Here is a 5,506-nt window from a genome sequence, read left to right as displayed (position 1 = left end):
CTGTATCCGTATCGGTTTGTCGATCGTTCAAAGATCGACTTTGAAGCATTGCTGTCGGGCAAGGGAAGTAATCCGGCGGCAAGCAGTCCCGTCTATCGGCGTGTGATGCGCGAAGTGCTGACAAAATTTCTGCATCAGGGTGTGATGGAGCCGTAGCGTGCGCTTTGCTTAAGCTCTGGCTAGGTATGTTTGGGACCTCGCCGAAGAACCACGTGAGCAGAATGCGATAGTGAAGGGTGTATTGAAGAGTAGAAATAAAAAAAAGATAATTACATAATGTTATCTTATCGCAACTCCGCTGGAGATTGAGCGTGAGCAAGATTTGCGAATGTATAGAGCAGTATGCTGTATGCGTACATATATTCGATCATTGTAATGGTGAACACTTCGTTACGTTAATTGACAGTTGTATTATTATGAACTACAGTTGCATATGATGCATACAATTGTTAATAATATTATAATATTTTGAATATTTTGAAAGAAATAATAATTATATTACAATTATTATTATACCAGCATAAGATTCACATCATGATGTGTTGAAAATAAATGTCTCTTTAAATATTCAATACGTTTGGCAGAAAATTTATTTCGTTTTTTAGCACTGAATTATCACATTACTTTTTTTTTTAATAAATTATTGGACGATTTGATTTCTTGTTTATAGTTTGCAATATGATTGCGTGACCCTGCAACGCTTTGGCCCCCCTGGCGCGAACGGAATGAAAATCACACATATAACGAAATATTTTTGTCCACGTAACACAGTTCATTGCCTACACCACTACAAGCGTGGCGATTGTTTTCTTCCAACATTTAAGATTCTACAATCGCTATCGAGTGCTCTAAGCTGACTCAGTCCATCACAACTGTGCGGTGCTGTAAGGTGCGTCCGTTCAAACGATGCAGTTCAATTACGATGAACTTTCCTCACCGGAGTGGTTAAATGATGATTATTTCCTGCACGTTTTGTGTGAGCTAGAATGTGATTCGAACGTACGTCTCATCGGTGCGTGTGTGCTCCGCCGGGTACCAAAGCTGGCGATCATTTTGCAAGCGTTATGTACCGAACGACATTACAATACTATTGCACCGCGAACGTGAAGAAAACGATCAATCTCATCATGAAGATTAAGCCGGATACAGATGGGTTCAAGAAAGATCTGCTTGATGGTGACGATTTTTTTGGCAAGGAATCCGGATGTACACGGAAGTGCTGCCTCAAATGGCTGCACTAATGCGAGCATTGGTGAGGAGTATCAATATCCCAAGTACAGCATCGTACAAACGCGATCATTTGAGCTTTTTGAATAGAAAAATAAAACTAGTTTTTACACAGATTGGTGTTCGCATCTCACGAGCCTCATACGATAATTATTCTGGAGGATGTGAGCTCACAGGGATGGACAATGGAAGGGTTGATAAAAAGTTTTTCCGAATTGGAGCCAACCATAGATGCAATTGCCAAGTTCCATGCAGCCTCTGTCGTACTACAAGAGAAGGTAAAGAATTTGTTATCGTGGATACGATCCACACACTGTTCTCATCTATGGAATCAATGTATTTGCAGGATCCTACCTTTGCGTCCCAGTATCAGTGCACCATTGCGAAAATATTATGCTCGATGCGAGGTATGACGGACGGCTGCTTTCGTTCATTTATCTCCTTTCTTAGTGAGACGGTGGAGCTTCAAGAGTTTGTCGCCCGGTAGAACATTTTCACGCCAAGATCGATGACATTTTGCAAGCGGCATATGCACCTAGTGAAACGTTTGCCAATGTGTTGATACACGGTGATTTTCATTTTAAAAATTTGCTTCACCTACAGTCCGGTGGCAAAATCGTCGATACAATTTTTGTGGACTATCAGATGTGCAGCTGGTGCTCGCCGGTGGTCGATTTGTACTACCTTACCTACATGATACCGGAGCAATCGGTAAAAAACGCTCATCGTGATGAGATCATTTATCGTTACTATGAAAAGTTTGCCAGTCTGCTTCGACGGTTGAACTATCGTGGTCGTGTTCCGTCATTATCTGAGTTGCAGGTTGAGCTGCTAAGGAAAACAGAATTGGGTAAATGGGAAAATGGCAAGATGTGACGTGACTTTGCTCACAAAATTGTTTAATTTTTTTAAATATCCTTTTCAGAACTCTACCATTATATGTGTTTTCTGCTGCCTTCCGGCATACCGATTTGTCGAAGGTGGACTCCGAAGCATTCTTTCTAGGACGCACAGACAATCCGGCGTTGAAAATGGAAGAGTTTAAAGAAACGATGAAGACCGAATTAAGGAGATTTCTATACCATGGTATAATAGAAAATTAGAGAATAAATCAAGAAGTTTGTATTAGTGATGTGCTGTATGGAGCGCACCCACGACTCCGATCTGACTCCGACTATTGTTAGTTCGATTCCGACTCCGGCAAAATGGAACCACTAGATCCGCCCGGAGTCGGAGTCGTTCGGAGTCGTCTGAGTCGACGACTCCGAACGACTCCAAACGACTCCGAACGATTCCGACTCCGGGCGACTCCGGACGACTCCGACGACTCCGAACGACTCCGAGGACTCCGAACGACTCCGAACGACTCCGGACGACTCCGACTCCGAACGACTCCGGACGACTCCGAACGACTTCGAACGACTCCGGACGACTCCGAACGACTCCAAACGACTCCGACTCCGGGCGACTCCGGGCGACTCCGGACGACTCCGAACGACTCCGGACGACTCCGACTCCGGGCGACTCCGGACGACTCCGGATGACTCCGAACGACTCCGGATGACTCCGGATGACTCCGACTCCGGGCGACTCCGGCGACTCCGGGCGACTCCGTACGACTCTGGACGATTCCGAACGACTCCGGATATTGCAGCGCGGACCTACCTTCCGGAGTCGATTCCGAATTTAACGGAGTCGGATCGGAGTCGACTCCAGATTTTTGACAACTTTATCCATCACTAGTTTGTATCGATTCGAATTTGCTAGCTGGATTTAACGATTTACGGAAAAGTACTACAATATGTAATAATCAACTTCGTCAAACTACAACAAACTACAAAGAAACATGAAGTTGATAGCATTTAGTCGCTTTTAATTATAAAATGTCTTTACAACATTGGGGCCCTTTCCGTTTGAAGTTCGCAGGCTGAAATTTCAGCCTGTCAGCTGTTTGTGTTGTATATCAGTTTTCAAGCAGCTATCTATGTGAGTATAATATACAGGTGGGCTTATCTCTTTAATGCACCTTGGGATAAATGTAAACAACATCGTGTTTTCGAGCAGGTACTCGAATCTAATACTTCGCTTGTGCCCTGATAAATGTTCTGTTATTTCTTTCTCTCACTCTCTTTCTCCTATTTTATTTAACTATACTCTCTCTAACTCGTCTCTCTCTCGTGTTATGTCCATCCGTGACCTTGGTATTATACTCGACAGTCGTCTTAACTTTAAACTGCAGCTTGATGAGGTTTTACTAAAAGCTAATCGAACCCTTGGGTTTTTTTACGTTTTACCGCTATTTGTAGAGCTCAAAGCTTCCTAAGAAACCATTATTGTGCTCTGGTAAGGACTCTTCTTGAATATGCTAGTGTCATCTGGCATCCTCCTACTATTGATGGCTGTTTGAGAATTGAATGCATTCAGCGCCTCTTTACCAGGATTGCTTTTCGTCGTTTGTTCGGTGCTGCCTCACTACCTCCCTATGAAACGCGATTGCAGTTATTCAATCTTCATTCTTTAAGCTTCCGCCGCCAAGTGTCTCAGGTATGTTTTATTGGTGGCTTATTACTTTCTGATACTGATGCTCCTGATTTATTCTCGTCCATCTCGTTGTATGTTCCCTCTCGTTCTCTTCAGCCTCGTGATCCTCTGTCAATTGAAACACGTCATACTCTTTATACTTTCCATGATCCTCTTCTATCCTGTTTCAGGTTGTTTAACCACTTTTACCATCTCTTTGATTTCGACTTCTCTCTTAACTCTTTCCGTAACCGTATTTTTTCTTCTAATTCTCTTTAATTATTCTTCTAAGTTTTCATTAAGTTTATGATAGTCTCTACGCTCTACCTATTTTTTTTTTCTTTAATTATTTTGCTAGGTCAAGAGTTAGTTAGGCTTAGTTTTTCATGAATTATTTTGTTTATTTGTTAAGGTTTATTAGTTTTAAGTCTGTTTTATTCAGCCTTGATGGCGGATATTGAATTAATAATGAAATAAATGAAATAAATAAATGACATAATTCTAGCTTTGTAGCTAGAATAATCTAGACTGAAAATTGCAGGCTAGATTTTTTTGTGGTTTGCATGGAGTGTTTACACAATTTCAGCCTCCAACTGTCAAACTCCATACAAAAAACTAACTAGAATCGTGAAGGCCCCCATTATTAGACTTGTGACATGTTTCCACCTGGCCCTAATTCCCTAATTTACACAAATTTTTTTTTTTATTGGTTAATATTTGTCAACCCTGCAAAACCCGTTTTGGTCGTTCATTCGAGCAGATGGCTGTGGTGATCTACATAAATTAAATAAATTTTTACCTTCAGCAACATAGGACGTTCAACGATTTCAATAATAAGTGATTAAAACGGAAAAATATTTGGAGTTTACGCTTATTAGGGATAATGTACCTACAGTGGTGCTAGTACCAATAGTGGTGGTATTGCACTAAAATGTGGTTCACATGGCAAATTAAAAATAATTAAGTTATTTACGTTAGTGTGAAATGTTCTTTAGCAGCCTTTTACAAAGGTTTTAAAGTTAAATGGGGCCATTCCGTTACTGAGTGACCGAAAAATCCATTATTTTGTGAAATATGTCAACATTTTTCCAAAATCCTTAGGATTTCATAACGATACTCGTATTTTTGTTAACGTTCTAAATGACCACATAACACGCAATCATTAGTTTTTTTAACATAATTGTTTCAAATGATATTATTTTATTCAAATTTATTGGCTTTTGACCATATTTATGAATTTTTAAGTGTTTTTTTACCATAGTGCCATTATAGGTACACAAAACAGGCATGTTCCTATAGTGGTTATAGTTATAAAACGTTTTAGATTTTTTCGAGAATATTTTTGACATTTCGTACTGTTTTCACTAAAATAAGCAACAAAAATGAGTTTTCTGTTAGTAATTTACCTAACAAAGGCCAAAATTCGCTTATTCTACTGAGTGAAAAATCGACTTCCAATCAAGCAAACTCTTCTGGGTATGGGTTGAGGACAGGTGTGATGCAGTACTTTAGTCAAGAGTTTCATCGATCATATTTATACATTTTTTACGATCAAATTACGAAAGATATCATTATTATCGCAGTAAACCTTGCTATTCACACGAAAACAGCTTCAAATCTAAGTTATATTGACATTATACACTGTTTTTTAAGGCATCTTTGTTTACCACCACTATAGGAACACAATACGACGACTATAGGACCATACCACCATTATAGGTACAACGAAGCAGTCACAAAAATATGTATTTTTTCGTAA

General features: G+C 40.0%; 1 long non-coding RNA gene and 1 pseudogene across 1 annotated transcript; both read left to right on the top strand.

The window, feature by feature from the left end:
- Positions 1 to 808: 808 nt before the first annotated feature.
- On the top strand, positions 809 to 1,241 carry LOC121602445 (annotated as a pseudogene).
- Positions 1,242 to 1,245: 4 nt separating this feature from the next.
- Positions 1,246 to 2,168, top strand: LOC121602446. Its single transcript, XR_006006388.1, has 4 exons — positions 1,246 to 1,274; positions 1,343 to 1,505; positions 1,574 to 2,077; positions 2,153 to 2,168. It is a non-coding gene; the product is annotated as an uncharacterized LOC121602446 (long non-coding RNA).
- The last annotated feature ends 3,338 nt before the right edge of the window (positions 2,169 to 5,506 follow it).

Source organism: Anopheles merus, unplaced genomic scaffold, assembly GCF_017562075.2.
Source record: "Anopheles merus strain MAF unplaced genomic scaffold, AmerM5.1 LNR4000456, whole genome shotgun sequence".
Taxonomy (NCBI): domain Eukaryota; kingdom Metazoa; phylum Arthropoda; class Insecta; order Diptera; family Culicidae; genus Anopheles; species Anopheles merus.
The sequence above is the reverse complement of the archived record's forward strand: the minus strand, read 5'-3'. Positions and strand labels throughout refer to the sequence as shown.